The sequence below is a fragment of the Dipodomys merriami genome, unplaced genomic scaffold, assembly GCF_024711535.1.
Source record: "Dipodomys merriami isolate MVZ:Mamm:240054 unplaced genomic scaffold, mDipMer1.0.p SCAF_7, whole genome shotgun sequence".
In the NCBI taxonomy this organism is placed as follows: Eukaryota; Metazoa; Chordata; class Mammalia; order Rodentia; family Heteromyidae; genus Dipodomys; species Dipodomys merriami.
This window is the reverse complement of record NW_027206290.1, coordinates 48707166-48727759: the sequence shown is the minus strand read 5'-3', so window position 1 is coordinate 48727759 and position 20594 is coordinate 48707166. Positions and strand designations below refer to the sequence as shown.

Here is a 20594-nt window from a genome sequence, read left to right as displayed (position 1 = left end):
TGGACCTCAGGATCTGGGTAGACTATGACTGCATCTTGAGTTTAAGTCCTTTCTCTGGCAATAATTAGTTGAGTGACCTTACTTATTTTCTCTGGAGCGAAGCGTCCTCCTCTGTACAGTGAAAATTGTAATTACAGTTCTTGTGAAATGAGAAAAAAGATTGTGTGCAGCTGATACTATTGTCTATGTTCAACATTTAAAAGTAATAAAAGAACTCTTTTGGAATTAGTGATCATATCAAGGTTGAGGAATGCAAGGTTAAAAAAAACACTTCGTATTTTGTAAATTGTTTTCCGAAATACCAGCAAAATAACCACATGGGATTTTATTTTTAATTTTTTACACTGTTTCCTGCATGGTTTATCTCCCCAGTCATTGTCCACAGGACTCTGGGAAGCTGTAGGAATATGCAGGCGCAGACACAAAGCCCGGATACATATCCAACATTGTGGAAAGGGACTATACATCATTGGGCAGAGCCCTATGCTCCCCAGGCCACGAGGACAGAGCCCAGGAAGAGTGACCTCCCGGGGTGTCCCTGTTGGAACCACATGGGATTTTAAAGTAAAATGCAAAATACTTTTATGTTAACATAAAAAAGAATGTAACACATGTATAAATCTAATAAGCTATGTGTATGATGGTTATGAGGGAAATTTGCCCAACTGTGATATAAATAATCAAACAACTAAACAATGGTGAGATGGTCTGTGATCATGGGTAGGGAGACTCACAATTCTTACAGTGTCACAAAATATCAATTCTCCTCCAACTGATCTACTGATTTAATTCAGTACCAGTCAAAATCCCAGCAAATTCTTTTGTGGAAAAATTTACCTTAGAATACTCACCAGTATTGTAGGAGAGGAATGATGTAAGTTCTCTGTTGTCACTGTGTTTGGTTTTGGTGTCCTGGTATTGTATATGTGTTTATTTGAATTAGGGAAGGAAAGGGGAACAAGAGAATGGTGAGACTGGGGTAGACCCAATCCAACAATCCAACAGTGATACTCATAAAACAATATGTTGGAAATTATCTGTCCTACTTAGGGGGTGAGGGAGAGGAAAAGTAGGAGGAAAATGAGGGAAGGGTAACTAGTTGGACAAGAAATGTACTATTATTTATGTCACTGTAACCCCTCTGTACATCACCTTGACAATAAAAAGAGAAAAATAAGAACATAGACATTAATCCACTTTAAAAATTAGTATAAAGTGACAGAAATAAAGACAATGTAGATACATTGATTTATATGATATTAAAAAAAAGCCAGAAATAGAGCCACATCAATGTAGTCAAGTGATAACTTTAAGATAAGAGTCTTTTGTTGCTGGTGGTGGTGGTTGTGGGCTGAACTCTGGGCCTGGGCACTGTCCCTCAGTTCTTCAGCTCAAGGCTAGCACTCTACCACTTGAGCCACAATGACACTTCTTGCTTTTTCTGCTTATGTGGTGCTGAGGAATCAAACCCAGGGCCTCATGCATGCAAGGAAAGCACTCTACCATTGAGCCACCTTCCCAGCCCTTAAGATAGATTCTTACTGTGTTGTCTACACTGGTCTCAAATTTGTTGATATATGTACATCTCTATTTCTGAAGTCATTGGAACAAGAAATATGCCACCATGTCAGCTAATGAATCAGTCTTTGACAAAGGATCAGAGAGAATGCACATAACAAAGGTAGCTTTTGTTTTGTTTACAAAAGCTGAGACAACTGGAAAACAGAAAATGAACACAAAGAAAAATGAATCTAGTGAAACTGTAAATCCTTCAGTAAAATTAAGTCAAATTGGATTGCATGCAAGTATAAATATCATAGAAGATAACAGAGGAGAAAACCTAGATGACTTTTGGTGTAGAGATGACTTTTAATGAAATACCAAAGAAGTAATCTGTGAAAGCATACCACAACTTTCTCATCTCTACCTCGAACTCAAACTTCCCTCAACCTCACAGCGTATATCTTTTCCTGACAAGGTGAACCATTACCTCCACTATCTCATTAAAGTCAGTTGTGAACTGATTTCCTTTAGTTTCTCTCAACAGCACCTTAGTCTCCACATCACCCTTCATTTAAAATTTTTCTCTTCCTTAATCTCTTGATCTCTTTTTCTCCCTGTTCCTTTTCATCTCCAATTACCTCTGTAATTACCTCCTTTCTGAGCTCATCTGTTTCTTTTTGGAGAAGGGATGTCTGCATATTATCCATCTATCTTCTTTCTCCATTGATCTTCTCCATTGAATCTAGAAGCTTGTCTGCTTCTAAAAAGAATTCAGCTAGAGTTTTGATAGGGACTGTATTGAATCTTTAGATAAAATAAGTTTACAGATACATTTACTTACAACATCTTCAATAAATTTAATAACTTTCAATACATCTTGTAGTTTCATGGTATTAGTTATGTGATCTTATGTGTGTTCATAAAATTTTTGTTCTTTGTGATGTTGCTATATGTAGACTTCGAAAAGTAACACTGTGGATTCTTTATTGCAACTGTGTATTTAAATATAATTTATTATATGTTTGTCATAAGTCTTACAACTAAGCTTGTTGATCAATTTCATGGGTTTACTAGTGGATTTCTACATGCAAGATCATATAATCTATAAATAGATGATTCACATTCTTCTCAACCTGGATGCATTCATTGATTTTTTTCAGAATATTCAGTAAAAAGCAAAATACACATGGTATCAATAGACATCCTTATCTTGTTCTTCAGAGAAAATAAGTTCAATATTTTACTACTATGTTGAATTATATATATATATATATATATATGTAGATATATATATATTCATAAATTTTGTCAGTTGTGGGGCCTGAGCTATGGTCCTGGGAGCTGTCTCTCAGCTCTTCAGCTCAAGACTAGTGATCTACCACTTGAGCCACAGCTCCACTTCTGGCTTTTTCTGCTTATGTGGTGCTGAGGAATTGAACCCAGGGCCTCATGCATGCAAGGCAAGCACTCTACCACTGAGCCACCTTCCCAGCCCATGTTGAATTATTTTTAAATATTTATTATGTTTAAGAAAATCTACCTCATTTACTGGTTTGTAATTTTAATCATGAAGAGCTTCTGGATTATGCTCACTTTATAAAGAATTCCATTGCTATTCTCATGTCCCATTTGTTCCATAATCTATTATACCCTGCATCAAAAGAATTATGAATTATTTTACATTTAATTACAATTTGTGAAGAACATTTCACATTGAGTTTTAATTTACACAGATAAACCCCTTTAAATTGAACAACTGAGTTGTGTTTAGTATTCTTTCAGTCATCACTACAATCAATTTTAAAGTAGTTTGTTGATTTTTTAATCACACTCAGAAAAAAAAAACCTATGCAGTATCAGTAACTTCCTGTTCCATATTCTTCTAGCTAATGCCAAACACTAGTATACTTCCAATGGATTTGTCTATTTGGCATATTTCATATGTAGAAAATTGTAAGAAATGTGGTTTTTATTAAGTACCTTATTATATATAATAATCTCAAGTTTCATCTGCATTATTTTATGGATTAATATTTTACCCTTGTTTGTGGCAATGGCCCTTTCCATACTATGAATAAATGGTTTTTTTTTTATTTAAAAGGCACCTGCGGGACTGGGAAGGTGGCTCAGTGGTAGAGTGCTTGTCTTGCATGCATGAGGCCCTGGGTTTGATTCCTCAGCACCACATAAGCAGAAAAAGCCGGGAGTGGCTCTGTGGCTCAAGTGGTAAAGTGCTAGCCTTGAGCTGAAGAGCTGAGAAACAGCTCCCAAGCCCAGAGTTCAGGTCCTACAACCGGCAAAATTAAATAAATAAATAAATACAAATACATAAATAAATAAAATAAATAAAAAAATAAAAGGCACCTGGATCATATCCTTATTTATCCAGTTAATAATAATGTTTCATGGGCATTCATATATAAGTTTTTCATTGGATATTTGTTATTAACTACTATGGATAATTCACAGCATATGGTAAGTTTTATATGATAGTTATACATTTGTTTGATGGTTTTGAGAAACTCTCCAATTGTTTTCCTAAATATGGTATATTACACATTTCCGTTAGCTATGTCTAAGGGCATTATATAATTATTGCATTAATTAGTTTTAGATAGTAGCAACTTTTTCTTAGTGTAATAAGTAGACTGATCATAAAGTGTAGACTTTTGTATATATTGCTATATTTGATCTTATAGTAGTTTTGGAGGAAGGCTACATCTATATTCCTAAAAGGTATTAGCATGCAGATCAAAGTAATACTGACTTGGTTGGTGCTGTGTAAGGAATTTTTTTAATGTATTCCTATTTGCCAGGATGGGTTGACATGGACAAGGACCTAGCACAAACCTGTTTTGGTCTTTGCTCATGTACAATTAAGTCCTCTGGAATCTACCCATTTCAGAAAGCCATCTGTGAAAAATAAACTACTACATCTTTTGTGTTTTTTTGTTCTAGCTTGCAAAGCCTTGACAAACTAATGGAAGGCTTTATCTTTAACATAAAACAACCACCTCCACAGCTCTGAGAATGCAGGCATTAAAAAACAAAAGTGTACTGCAAAGATTAATGGGGGAGAAAAGTGATACATAATGCAATATGATCTTAAAGTGGATTATCTCACTGTAAGGGCTTGTCAAAACATGGGATGGCTTAGTCTTCAGCAGTCACTGAGGATGTATTACCTAGCCCCTTTAGAATACCTTAGTTCATTGCTAGCCCAGCATTCTTATATACTAAGTTCATGCTGTACAAAGTAATCACTGGGCCAACACTAAGCCATAAATAACATGACACATCATAGTCAGATCCAGGTAAGATAAGGCATACTGGTTTGAAGTCATCAAACAACAGCAATGAAAACTTTTCCATTATACACATTCATTTCACCAGAGAAAGCATCTTAAGTATTCATAGAAAAATACACTCATTATTCAAAGAGCAGCAAATTGTTTTGGAGTAATTAAGATAGCATCTGTCTAGGCCCTTGCTAAATTAGAAACAAATAAAACTATGCAGTTAAGACCAGCCTATTACCTTAGCAGGGTTAAAGCTTTGCAAGTCAGTTCCATGGCATGCAAATGCCTTCTGAAACATTTATATACACAGCAATATTTTGTGAGTGTAAACATCACCTAGTTATGCCAAAGACCTCTGTTGGATGTCCTACGGGCTAAGCAGAGGAGTTGTGAAGGCAATCAGTCTGAATACAATCCATTCTAAGGTAAGGAGTTCAAATTGTATTTGCTTGAATCCATCCAAATTAGAATGTCTGTCTGAATCATAAAGCAAAAACAAACAAACAAACAAAAAACATTCTCCTTGAGAATAGTTGGGTCATCCGATTTCATCCCATTGAGGTTTGGTGGTTCCTGAGACAGGAAGACACAGGTTCCCCACTATATGCTATGCTTGTGGGTAGGACTAATTAAACCCTCTCCATCATAATAAAACAAAAAAGAGAGATTTATGTATTTCCCATTGTGATGTCACATTTATTACCCAGAGTGAATCACTAGGGTGGACTTGGCCCAACCAGTTGAGCCTGTGAAAGTATGAACAATTCTCACCCAGGAGGCTGATTTCTATTCCGTCACCCAGCAAGTGTTTGATTTCCTTTATAACAAACCCACAAGCCTGAGTGTGTTAAGGCTGTTATTAATACTATTTTTGATGAATTAGTTCAAAACTGAAAACTGCCGTAGAAGTTATGTGTTGGTTAATGTCAGCTTTGCTAGCAAATTTCTCAGCCTGACTCTATTTGAGATAGACTCAAGTGAATTTTTGCCCGAAAACATTTACCAAATTAGAGACATCTTAATCTGCTAACTTTCCTTGAAGAAAAAAAGAAAAGAAAAACTGACTTCAATTGTTAGGTACTGAAGTCTGACACAAAACAAATGCTTATGTTTTAAAAAATAACAATAGAAGCCTATCCATAGGCCAGATATTTGGGTGTGCTTGTAATTCTAGCTACCTAGAAGGCAGGCAGAGATAAGGCACATCTCTGTTCAAGACCAGCCCAGGACCCCCCTCCCCCACGCTACAGTTGGGAAAGTATTAGTCTGAAGTCAACCTAGGGCAAAAATCTGAAAAAAAATATCTAAGCAGAATATGGCTGTGGTTGTGGCTGAGGTGTTAGAGCATCTGCCTAGAAGTGGGAGACCCTGAATTCAAAACCACCAAAAAATTAGATTAAAAGCTGAGAATGTAGCTCCATGGTAGAATCCTTGTTTAGTATGTGCAAGTCTCTGGATTCAATCTCCAACACTGAAATAAATGCCAGAATTATTGACATGAACACAGCTTCATTTTCCTATACCTAACAATAATGATACATTTCAACTATAACTACCCATTTAGGTGAGAATAGAATTCCTATAGATCCCTATCCTCTTGAGCATGTTAGGACACATTCTTCTCTAGGCCTGCTCTGCAGCTGTGACTTTGATTTCTCCTTTACTGTCATTGTAAAGTTTCTCTTTGCCTTGTTCTTTGGACTATTTCCTTTTTCTTAATGTTCCTCATTTGGTGAAAAACTCTCCTAGTAATTTCTAACGATGGAATGTATGGGAGCAAATACTTTTTGAATTCCTACCTTCTGAAAGAGTCTCCATTACACCTCTCTTTTTGACTCATGGTTTGCCAGGATTTAGGATTTTAGGTCAGAAATAACTCTTACCTTAGAGTTTCAAAGGCTCTATTTCTAGTCCGTGAGCTCCTAATGTTAGTGTTATCGTATTTTTTTTAATATTTGACCCGTCATTCTTTCTCTTTATTTCCTGTTTCTTCTTTATTGCCAATGTTCTGAAATATTTTTGTCTTGCCTTAAGATTTTGTGGTTCTAAAGGACACACATGGCCCATCCAGTGTAATCTATATATCTATGTACTCCTTTGGATGGACTTAAACCTTTAGTAAACTTTCCTTCTGTTGTTTTCATTTTCTAGGATAATGTGTTGGGTGATGTATCTTAATTAGCGATTCTCTCATTTTATAGTAATTATATTCTACTTTCTGAATTTTTTCACATAATTTTTTGAGCTGATCTGTTATGTTCTTCTGTGGATATTTAAAAATTGCTCTTTTTCATTTCTATGGCCCTTTTATAGTATTCTGATTGTACTCTTTTGTATTCTTGTTTTGTATTCTTTTATGGATTCAACACCCTCTCTGTCTTTCTGAAAATACCATTGGGGAAGGTTTATTTTTGGGTATTTCTTCTACTTCTTGATTTTATTTCCATTTTCTCTGACAACTTCTCTTTATTTCTTTAGCGATTATTTTATTTTATTTTGCTAGGTTCTCTGTTGCTGATATTTGAGATGTGTAGTTAACATAATTTCTGGTTGCCTTTTTTTTAAGGATTGAAGCACTAAATGGCCATTTGGAAGCTTTGTGTTCATATCGATGATAGGGAGAGTTCGCTTTGGGGAAGTGAGGTTATGAGATTTTGTTATCCTTTAACTGGGGTGATATTAGCCCATCTACCTAATTTCAGGTAGTTTCTCTTTTTTATGGTAATATTTATAAATATAAAATGTCAAGTATAGATTCATAGCATTTACCAGAAATCATTTAAATACCATTGCACATTTGTGTGTGTGTGTGTGTGTGTGTGTGTGATGGGATTGGGTCTTGAACTCAAGGCCTGGGTGCTATCCCTTAGCTTTCTCAGCTCAAGGCTGCTGCTCTACCACTTGAACTACAGCTCTGCTTCTGGTATTTGGCTGGTTAATTGGAAGTAGGATTCTCATGGACCTTCTTTGCTCAGAGTTGGTCAGAACTATGATTTTTAGATGTAAGCCTTCTGAGTAGCTAGGATTGTAGGTCATTGTCACCTAGCTAAATATTATTTCTAACAAAAATGTCATTCAACAAAAATACATATCTGAGAGAACATACCTGCACACGAAAATGAATTCACCATTTCAAAGCATTGATTCCATGCATTTCTATGTGATTCTATGCACAATATCTTGATGTGGATAAGTTAAGGCTTACAAAAGCCTTGCAAAATAGTAAACAAGTTATACACAGTGGTCACAATGCTTACAAGAAACACTAATTATTAAATAGCAAAAAGCAATTCAAAATATTTTCTACATACCAATGGCAATGACAAATAAACAAAGGCAACAAGAAATAATAACGAGAAATCTGTGTACAGCTTCAACACTCTCCTCCCCCCCTCCCCATGTAGAAATCTCAATCTATTTGTTTTCAAGGTTTTTGAAATCACTTTCAAGGCATGGTGAATACAGGCATCATGAGAGAGAATAATCTGCAGATCAAGCGTGTTAGAGAGGAAAGTTTGCTAGTGGCAAAACCCATAAGCCATGTTCGCCTCTTGGCCTATGAGCCATTGAAAGCACATTTACTCACTCAGGCGGCCCCTCTCTGAACTTCAGGGCTGTGTTCATCCTCCCCAGGCTTCCTTTGCTCAATTTCATTATAGAAACTGTGTTAGGATTGGGTCTGAGAAATCTAGAGAGAAGTGAAGGATCAAACGGCCTTTCATACAAACTTTAAAACCCTCTCTAGGTTTGCAGCTCTGCTGACCTTATTAAGGAACATGGGTCTTCACTGAGCCATTGTGAGTCTTCCCCGAGTTAGCTGTTATACTTCATCCACATTGTATAGTGTCTCTTAGTCTTGCAACCTTTTTAGTATGAAAAAGATAAATATGCGATTGATCTAAGAGTTTTTACTTATACGTATCTTACCGGAGTCTTTCCACCAATGTATATTACAGAGATTATCTAAGAAAACTATTATAAACTATAACCAGATTTTATAGTTATGAAATTCTAAGACTACAAGAATAGAGTAATGACAGGTGCTGGTGGCTTATGCCTATAATCCTAGCTACTCAGAAGGCTGAGATGGTTCATGTCAACTCTGGGCAGAAAAATCTGTGTGACCCTAATCTCTAATTACCCAAAAAGCCATAAGGGGAGGTGTGGCTCAAACTGTGCACCACCAACTTAGATAAAAAATCCTAGCAAGAGCATGAGCCCCGAGTTCAAATGGAACCAGAACACACACACACACACACACACACACACACACACACACACACACACACACACACACAGAGAGAGAGAGAGAGAGAGAGAGAGAGAGAGAGAGAGAGAATAAAATAACACTCTTGATAGTCCTTCAATTATAGATAATGTGAATGAGATCATTATTTCATTCTTGCCAGAATCCTACCAGAATAGAATTCATATTATGTCTGATAATAAACTTCTACTGTGGCATACAACTTCTACCAATAAGTTAGTCAATAATATAATGAAAACAGTTAAATTAGTGGATGAGATAGAAAAGAAAGCCCAACAAATCATGCTAAGTTTCCATATGCTTAGTTTGAAGTTTGAAAATATGGAGGACCCACAATAAGGAGACTTTACCTGCTTTCACCAGGACAGCCATGAGAGCCATTTAAAGAGTGATATATCAAAGCCATGTGCAATGTACTTGCTCTATTGGTTATATCTATTGATACTTAACACATTGCCATGCTGCTCTAAAGCTCAGCACTTAAGAGTACTCTAAACACGTGTTATCTTTCACAATTTCAGTGAGTCATAAATTCAAGAGTTGGCTGAGCAAGGCTTTCACATCCAAATCTTAAATTTAAGATTATGTGTTAAAATGGGTTGCGACCATCTGAATACCTGACTACAGCTAGGGGCTTGTCTTTCAATGCCAGTCACATGACCCATAGTTGGTACTGGCTTTGAATAGGAGGCCTTAGTTCTTCTCTACATAAACTTGGAGTATCCCTTATACCATTGTGTCAGGTTTTTCTTAAAGCAAACTATTTATAAGAATGAAGCAAACACTCAGTGGTCTTTATGACTAATCGTGGAAGTTATACCCTGCTATTTCTAACTAGCTTTGATTCAGCATGAGAAGAACCAAGGTATACTTACCAAGTGATAAGAAGAAGCCCTTCCTTCCATCTATGGATGTCAAAAGGGATACGGAGCTGACAGAAGTGGATGGGATTAGAGGATGGTGGTAAATAAGGGAAAGGGAAAGCCATGCAATAATTTAGTGGCAAAGGGACAGAATGGGAAATCTCTGTAAAACAGCATAAAAATGGATGAATCTCCTTATGAGCAGAAATCATGGCAGAAAGTGAGTCTAGAAAGGTTAACAAGGCCCAGATTGTAAAGTCTTCATTTTGTGCAAAGAAATCAGAAGAATTCCCCAGGTGTGGGAGAACTCAAAGGCACAAGGCAGATTAGAGATAAGGCAAGGGTAGGAAGTGGAAGGAAGTTCAGAAAGTGAGAGTCTATTTCTATGTTATTTTCATTTTTGCTTTGTTTTACTCTCATTAAAAATGGATGGGCATTCTGAGGTTATAAGAGTCTTTGAAGGAATATTATTTTAAATATTTAAGCCTTAAGTAATAAGCTCACAGTAATGCACTGGTGCCATTCAATAGGATATGGTTTTGTTAAATGTGATTTGTGAAACCCCTCCCTCCAATGGAGCCAGCATTCTACTTTTGGATTATTTGTTTTCACCATTACTTCTCAGCAACATAAAAATCACCATATGACTTGGAGGTGAGATAGCTCCAAGGGTTGCAGGCTCAGTGTCTTAAAGTGTACTGGAAATGAATATCTCAATAATGTCCATTAAATGCTCACTTGACATTTTGATACTCTTATCAAACCGTGTTTTTCACGAAAGTAAGTAAATAAATAAATATTGGCCTAGTATTTTGCAGTCAGTTTTTTTTGAAGAAGGCATATGAGTCTGTTTCTATAATGTTGCATCCTTTCTGCCTACCTCACAATACTCATCTATCCCTATCAAATCTTGTTTTTAAAAATGAAATAGAGTTAGACAAGCAGTGGTCTAAGGTTGTAGCCACAGTCCTGCCATCAACAGCCATGTCATGTCACTCTTGTCTTGAATCTGTTCTCACTGATGGACCAATCTGTGTGTCTCTACATGTTTTATGGCGGGGTGGGGGGGACACAGAGATGATACTTTAACAGGTAATAAATCATATGTAGAAAGCCAGGCTCTGGAGGTTCACACCTGTAATCCTAATTACTCAAGAGGCTGAGACCTGAGGATCAAGGTTCAAAGTCAGCCTTGTCAGGAGAGTCTGTGAAACTCTTATCTCCAATTAACCAACCACCAGAAAACCAAAAGTGGCACAGTAGTTCAAAGTCATAGAGGCTAATCTTGAACAAAAGAACTCAGAGATAGATCCCAAAGCTTCAATTCAAGCCTCATGACTGACAAAAATAATGTAGAAAGGTACCTTACAATCATAAAATCATCCAACATGGATAGACATGATCTATGTGTAGATGATTGAACTCAGCCATTTTATATTTAAAATAAATGACTGGATTTTGCAGTTGGAAGAGTTCAGCTTGCAAAGGGAAGTGACTTCTGAGTTCCATTCATGCATCACTACTCTAAATTTTACATTCAATCCAGAAACATATAAGCACCCACCTAGTACAAGAGGATGCTGAAAGTCACTATAGGTTCATTATCCTACAAACAAAATTTATTTATTTTTCTTGTTGTCTATGATATTTTCCATTTCTTTTTTCTGATTTTTTTAATTGTGAAAATACTGTACAGAGAGGTTATAATTATATGGGCAAGATAATGAGTACATTTCTTACCAAGCATTGTTTCCCCTTCAATCCCTTCCCATGTGGAGGGGAAGGGCAAAAACAAGTCGTTTAAATAGGGATATTTTCCATTTCTTATTGACCCTTGTTAACTGAGATTTCTGATATTGTTTTAAAGCCTAGGAACAAGCATGTTGTTTATATTAAAGCAGCCACTACTGAAGTCTTTCGGTATGCAGAGGGTTGAGAAATGCCATGAGACTAATTTCTTTTTTTAGTATTTAAAAAAATATTGTCGGTTCCATATCTTAGCTATGGTAAATAATGCTGTAATAAGCCCTGCTTTCACTATATTTGATGCCGATATAATTTGTGGAGGGGAAGGAAAAAACAAACTTTAAATAGGGATACAGGTGGACCCATTGCAATAACGAGACGTACACGTCGTTATGTTGAAAAACGAACTTTACAACTTTGGCGGGGGGGTGGGGGGGGTTCGGGGGTTTGGGGGGGTTGGAGAGGGGAAGGGATGGTATGGGGAAATAAAGGAGGAGCCAACAATGCTTGATAAGAAATTTACTCACTATCTTGCCCATGTAATTGTAACCCCTCTGTTTGGTATTTTCACAATAAACAAAAGAATAAGGGAAACAATTGTTGTCGAGGTGATGTACAGAGGCGTTACAGTTACATAAGTAAGGTAGTGAGTACATTTCTTGTCGAACTTGTTACCCCTCCCTCATTTTTCTCCCTTTTCCTCCCCCAACCCCCGCAGGTTGTACACATTATTTTCAACATAGTGTCTTATGAGTAACACTGTTGCATGGGTTCCCCTTTGTCCTTTGTCTCACCATTTTGTTGTCCCCCTCTTCCTTTCCTATAAATATAAAGCACAGAACTTCAGTATATCTGTTCAAGTCTTGGGCAGAATGCAATGCAGAAAAGAGTTTCTCGGAGTTCATAGGCCAGATAATTTTTCACAGGTGTTATAAGACCTAAAATTCAGTCTTTGAGACATTGCCCAAGGAGTAAAGCTGAAGGGTGGTGACTTCATTAGAGAAATCCTGAGCCTTGAGACACATCGGGATGTTATTGAGTGAAGAAGCAGAAGACACTAATAACCAAGTTTGATTATGTTACAGGCTGCCCTAAGCAAAACCATAAGACAAACAAGTGCAGGTGGCTGAAGGAAGTAACTGTCAGCTCAGCTCCTTTGCTGGTCTTACCTGAAATTGCTATTACAGCTGTGCTTTTAAGAGATAAAGATCTCCAACATATGTTACACTCAAAGATGCTATTTATGGTGGGGCTAACAGAGTTAATGACACAACAAGATTAAAAACATGCTAACAAAGTTTCAAAAAAAGCCATCTGGGAATATACATTTATTTTTTAATTTAATCAAAGGAATAGTGTCAGCCTTGCTATGCAGTGGGTTTTCAGAATAGTAGAGATCTATTTTTACCTGCTGAGTCAACAAAGGAATCCACTTAAGTCTTCAAAATAAAATTCTAGAGAGCCCGTCCCACCAAAATAGTAACTGTCCCAGTTAGGAATGTACAAGTGAATGTTAAGAATAAAGACCTCCATGTTATTCTAGAAACTCAAAGACATTGTCATTTGGAATATTTTATTTCATACTTGTAAATATAAGAAAGTGGAAACTTCTGGAAATCCAGCCGAAGATAATTGTACTACTCTTAATATACACTAATAGCAACTTTAGAAGTACCAGGCATATCCAGAAGAAAGTAAAAATCAATCACCACTGTCACCAATATCATGGTGATAAAATATTTTCCTATACAAATGACAAGGCTTGTAACTCCTCTGAACAACTAATGAACAGTTTTATAAATTGATCACAAGGAAGCTGAAACATGTTTCTGGGGCAGAGGAGGGGAAGGTCAAAGTTAGGAGAAGGGAGATAGAGAAAGGAACAGTGGGCAAATATAGTTATTACTTTCAGTGTATATGAAAATGGAACTGAGTAACGTGAGGGGCCAGGAGAGACGGGAAGAACATGAGAATGGGTGGTATTGATCAAGATGCATTATACTCAAAAACACATTCTTTGCATTGAAACCCCTTAATATAACAACTTAAAGAAAATAATAAAAAGTACCAAACAAAAACAATGGTAAGCTTACTCACAGTAGACACCAGGAAATAAACCACTTGTGCTTTTTATATATTGCTTATCTTTTCATAACTAACTAAAGATAGGAGTATGGGGCCAGATATCTTTCTATGATTATCTTCTGTCCACACTTATAAGCAGATTCTTACATAGAGTGCTATCATTAGGGACTCAGATGAATGGCATGGTTGGTATTATCTAGAAGATCTCTGATCTGTGAAATATCTGAGAAAATGTTTGCATGACTACTGTATTTATACGTGCATGCAGGCCTTGTAAATTGGAACATTGGGTGGGAATGTGATGGCATAAATTTCTGTTGATTTGTTGAGGTCCCCCAAGGCCAGTAATTTTCCCAGGTCCTCTGGGAAGTGAACCAATAAACAGCCCCTGTATCCTAGCAAAACAGAAAGATGAATGCAACCTGGAAACTTGACCAGAGGATTTTGTGTCTAGCACTTCCCCTTTCTCAAGTGGTCTGTTCTTTCCTCGGGTCCATGTAATCTAATTTGCCTACATGTTATTTTTCAACAATTGTTTTTTGCAATGAGGCATTTATTGGTTTACTTATTTGAGTACACAGTAGTCTTCAAGCTCATCTAGCATCTTGGACTTTCAATATGCTTTAGAGGGATTCTTAGGCATCTTTTGGCAGTATTCTTTTCTCTTAAATTATATTTTATTATCTTTAAGCATTTGTACAAAGAGGCTACTATTCAGCATGTCAGTAAATAAATACTGTGCATCTTGATTGAGATCACTCCTTTCATCTTTCTCCCCCATCCTTCCCCATCCATCCCTACCCCTCCATTTTCCTAGTCCTTGCATATACATTGGATGTGATAACTACATTCTCCCTTTACAATATGCTTAATATTTTAAAATAATTGCTTTGTCTTATCATATTGGTTAATAGGTGATAATTTTTCAGTTTCATTCAAATGTAGACGTTATATATGTTTTAAGAAAATAATGGTATGCCGTTAAAATTTGTAGGCTCTATCTACTATTAGCACTTAGACTGACATTTAATATTATTTACGAATTACATTCATCAGAGTCCTAAAGTTAAGAGTGATATTATAAATGCTTTGTTCTTTTACTGTGGTAAAGTTAAATAAAATTGTACATATTCCGGATATAATAATATATAATATAATAATATAATAATATTTTATATGTTATTTATTTGGGGTTATATTATGGACATAGAATTGCAAGTTTTAAGGTATTACAACTGACACACACATACACCACACAAACACACACACATTGTGAAATGATGCACATAGTCAAGTTCATTAACACATCTGTTACCTCACATAATACCTCTTTTGTCTGAATTTTGGAAAGACTATGTGAGGACAATTTCTTACTAACTTTGAAGCACAGAATACATTATTAACTTGCATTACCATGTTGCAAATCAGATCTCTAGAATGTATTCATCCTGTATAACTGAAATGTTTGTCCTTTGGCCCTTTTGCCCTCCCACATCTTTCCCCTCCTATCCTATTCTTTTTTGCTGTGAGTTTGACTTTTTCAGATTCTACATACAAGTGACACCAAACAACTTGACTAGCTTGTTCTACTTGGAATAATGTCCTCTAGGCTTATTTATCTCTATGGCCACAGATGACAGATTTTTTTCCTTTTTAAGGCTGGAAACTATTCTGAGGTGTGTGTGTGTGTGTGTGTTTGCGCGCGCACGCACGCACGCACTAAGCAATCAGTTTCCTTACCAAACCACTCATAAATTGATGTTCACATTATTTCATATGTCATGATTTGAATACAGTTTTTCCTCTAAAGAACTCATGTCAAATATTATCATCACTACGAGATTATTAAGAGGTAAAATTAGGTGAGACCTTTAAGAAGAAGAGATTAAGTGTTCTGCTCTCAGGACTGGAGAAATTCACTGGTGTGACTAATATACTGGGTAATCTAATGGGTAATCTAGTACATTTCCTGTCACACCGTGGGATACCTGTGGCATTCTAGGACTCTGCTAACAACAAGTTGTGTCTAGTGATGCAACTTGACCTTCAATCAAAATTAGGGGCAAAAGTAAAATAACTCTATGTTATTGTTATTAGTGATAGAAATCAGAATAAATTCCATATATTGCATATTGCAAATAACACTGCCATGAACATGGGAGAGACAGGCATGTCTACAAAATGATGTTTTTTCTTTCCATATATGTATAGCAGTAGGATTGTTGGATCATGTGGTTGCTCTATTTTTAAATTTTTAGGGAACTTGTAATGTTTTCTTTAATGGATATAAAAATTTTCTTTCACACATAAAGTGTACAAGGATTCTCTTTTATCCACAATATCACCATTACTGTGTTTGTCTTCTTTATAATAGCAAGTTTATCAGGTGACAGTGATATCTCATATGGGCTTTAACTTGCATTTATCCAATAGCCATTGATGCTTAATATTTTTTCACATGTCTTTGGGCCATTTGTAAGTTGTGTGTGTGTGTGTGTGTGTGTGTGTGTGTGTGTGTGTGTGTGTGTGTGTGTGTGAGACATACCAAGGCACCATCTCATAGCCTTCTTACTTGAGATCAGTGTTTTACTACTTGAACCACACTCAAGGCCAGTGTTCTACCACTCCACTTGAGTTACAGCTTTACTTCCAGCTTGTTGGTAGTTAATTGGAAATAAGAGTCTCAAGGACTTTCTTGGCTGAGTTGGTTTTGAACTGCAATCTTTATGTCTCAGCCTCATGAACAGTTTGAATTACAGGCATGACCTAGCTGTAAGCTTCCTTTTTACAAATGTCTACTCAAGTACGTTGATGATTTTATGTATGTATGTATGTATGTATGTATGTATGTATGTATGTATGTATGTATGTATGTATGTATGTATGCATGCATGCATGCATGCATGTATATATTTATGTATGTATATTGTAAAGGTGACATACAGAGGGGTTACAGTTACATAAGTCAGGTAGTGAGTACATTACTTTTGGAACAGTGTCATCTTGATTCCCTTGTTTTCTCCCAGTTTTTCCCCTCCTAATTCCCCCCTACCCATAAGTTGTATAATTCATTTTCAGCATAGTATCTAGTGAGTATCATTGCTTCATTAGTTCACTCTTTGTCCCACCTTTTCTATGCTCCCCTTTAACTCCTTGAAAGCAGATAAATTTACATATGAGACAAAAAGTACAGAAATCAAAAACAGCAACATAGGGCAGAGAGAGTGAAATAACAAAAATACTTCTTGTTTTCATTTATTGACCACAAACCAAGCCACCCTAAAGCTACCAGCACAACCCTGTTCATTGAAGCATTGTTTCCTATAGACAAGATATGGAATCCACCCAGAATATCCCTCAGTGGATGAATGGATCAAGAAAATGTGGTATATATACACAATGGAATTCTATGCTTCCTTCAGAAAGAATGATATTATACCACTCATAAGAAAATGGAAAGACTTGGTAAAAAATTATGTTGTATGAAATAAGCCAGGCCCAAACAAACATAGGTTGCATGTAATAATTAGAATGTGCCTATAAATCTACAAGTGATCCAACGAATGGTAAAGGCAAAAAATACACTTAAACATGATAAATTAAATAGGACTCTTTAAAATTCACTCAGTAAGACCAAAGGAGGATATTCTTAAGAGAGGATCATGAAGGCTCAATAGCTATGTGCATATGATCATATAAAATGATATTTATCAAAATCAACTCTTTTAATGGTTTTTAAATTAGGGTTTTTACTTCTTACCATTCAATTGTTTGTGTTCCTAATATATTCTGGATATCAATATTCTATTATCAGATATAAGATTCACAAATATATGCACAAATATTCCACAGGTATGTCCTCAAAGTGTTGTTTTCTGTTATGTAGAAGATTTTCCATTCTGTACAATTCAATCTGGCTATTTTTAGTTTTATTGTCTGTGCTTTTGAAGCACATATGAAAAGTCATTGTAGAGATAAATTTTGAGGTTTTATATATGGTATGCACTAAGGGTCCCATTTCATTTTTTGTGCATGTAGATATTCAGTTTTCTAAACACCATTTATTGAAGAATCCATCTTACTCTTGGCATAATCTCTACATATTTGTCAAAGATCACTTGACTATAAATTCCTGGATTTATTTCTGAGCTCTCTCTTCTGTTTATTTTTGTGCTATTTGTTTTTATGTGCCACCTTAAAAAAGAATTTTAGCATCTTCCAAAATCAGTTAGAGTGATGCCATCAACTTTGCTCTTGTTGCTGAAGATTTCTTTGGCTATTCAAAGAATTTTATGGTTTCATATAAAGGTACTATTTCTATGAAAAATAGAATTTGAGATTTTGATAGGAATTTTATTAAATATGTGGAAAATGTCACTTACTATGGTCATTTAGAAGCATTAATTATTGTGATTACATCCATGCATGTACAGGAGTTTCCCACTTATTTATGTCTTATTGTTGTATAGTTTTTAGTGAACAGATATTTCTCTTCCCAATTAAATTTATTTAAAAATGAGTTTTTGTTGCTGATTCTATTTTAAATAGGAATATCTTCTTCATTTTAGTTTTCACATTGTTGTTAGTAAGGAATCACAAATGATTACTATCACCTAAAAATTGAAATGATCATTTTGTGGCCTCCAATGTAACTGAATTCATTTCATTCTAACACTTTTCTGGTAGAATCTTCAGAATGTTCAATGTACAGGATGATAACTTCTTATGAAAATTTCCAGTCTTTGTTCCAAATAGAAAATCTTTTCTTTGTTTCTTATTTTTTTTTTGTTTCTTGAATTCATTCTTAATTTCATTCTTCATATTGAGTCCACTGGAATGTCCTGGCCCAGATAAGCTCACACACTTTTGTCACGTCAGACATAAGATAGTAAAAAAAAAGGTTAATATATCCTAACACATTAGGGGCTCTGGCACAAGACTTCAGGACTCAGTGTTTATTTTTGGCATGTACAGTAACATTCTATAGACTCATATGGGTCCTAATGAATAATAAAACAGGAGTTCCTGGAAATGCAATAAAACATTCACTTAAGCATGCATGAGATTTGTCATTAACACATTAGTTTGAACAAAAGAAACATAGAACAGATCTTAAAAATATTGCTCTGCAGAAGGCAACAGTTCTATCAGACCCATCAAGTAATTAGCATTAATTGTGCATATGCAGGTATCAAAAAACATGGATGAATGACCCTCATATTTCTACAATGTATTATTTTATTCTTTTCACAGATATTGCTAAAATACTTCACACATGAGAAGTCATTCAAAATTTCTGCCAAGTCCACCAGCTGTCTATAATTCTCCAGTTATAGTTTACTATCATGCCCCTTAGTTTCTTAAAACTACAAAATTCAAAGGCAAAGGACTAGTGCTATGAAGAGGTCCAAATATTTATGAATGATATGGAGCAGATGAAGAAGAGAGAAGTTATTAGTATTCTGCCTCCAATTTAAAGAATACCATTAATGCAGAGTAAATAAAAATCTCAAATTGGCTCTCCAGTTCTCCATGTAAATATAAAATGAGAGACTGTTGTTGTTGTTGTTGTATGTGTCTGTTCTCACTGTGGCACTAAATATTTGCAATTCTAGAATGACTAGTGTCATTAAAGATTTTGACCTCAAATCATTCTGTCGTTTAACAGAAAATACTGCATACTTTTTGAGGGATCCATTAGAAAAACAATATAAGAATCAAGGGAAAAGCCTACTTCTATGTACTCAGCAGCACAACCATAATTTGTTGATCTAGGATTCGATCACGCAATGTTAGGTATGCTTTTGTATAGTTGAAGAGAAGTCACCATAGTATCCAGTTATACCTTTATAAACCATGTGAACCAGGGATCTCTTTCATTTGGGTAGAAGGGCATCACTGAGAGGGGTATTGGAAAATGCCAGTGTATCTTGGCTATATGTTGTCTAGTTTCAAGCCATTCACATAACCTATTCTTTATATTTATAGATCACTAGCATTGCTTGTCTTTCATTTTATTAAAAAATAATGTCCATTTAAATGTTATATCCAGCCTTCTTTATCTCCATGGAGAGGGTATTATAGATATTCTTTTCCAAATGATAAAATAGAACTATGTATTCAAGAATTTAATTAGTTGTGTAGATTCTAGAATCCATATATTATGTCTCCTAGTTCAAGCCTCATCTCCACCTGGCAATGGTGGCATGAAGTAGTCTGATAATGAGTTAATGAATGGACAAATACTTTCCCTTATACATTGTGTATAATGCTCCAGACCTTGGCTAACCTAACTCTGAATCATCCCACTATTTCCTTATACATCAAATTGAAGAGTTTCTGTATGGCAATGGACATAGCTAGCAAGATAAGCAGAAAGTACATATCATGGGAGATCTTTACTAGCAATGCGTCAGACAAGGGCACCAAATCTAAAAGATACATAGAGCTAAAACATTAAGTCTCCTAAATGATAAACTTTCAAAGAAACAACAATACAATTAGTAAATGGGCTAAAAATTGAAGATAAACTTCTCAGAAGAAGAAACAAAAATGGACAATAGATATATGAAGTAATGTTCAATGTCTCTGGCCATAAAAGAAATACAAATCAAAACAATATTGAGATTCTACCCTATACCAGTTAGCATGGCTATTATCAAGAAAATTTATAATAATAGGCCAGGGATATAACCAAAATGGAACACTACTACAGTGTTGGTAGGAATGGAATGAAATGGAAATAAGCTTTTTTCTCAGTCTTGAATTGGGCAAAACTGTGCTCATACCTTTGAATTAAATTTTCCCAAACAGTAGTCATTTCTTCTTTCC

General features: G+C 35.5%; 1 non-coding gene across 1 annotated transcript; it reads right to left on the bottom strand.

Annotated features, from left to right (window-relative positions):
* Positions 1–342: 342 nt before the first annotated feature.
* LOC138817445 (small nucleolar RNA SNORA73 family) lies at positions 343–545 on the bottom strand. Its single transcript, XR_011368884.1, has one exon. It is a non-coding gene; the product is annotated as a small nucleolar RNA SNORA73 family (small nucleolar RNA).
* Between the last annotated feature and the right edge of the window lie 20049 nt (positions 546–20594).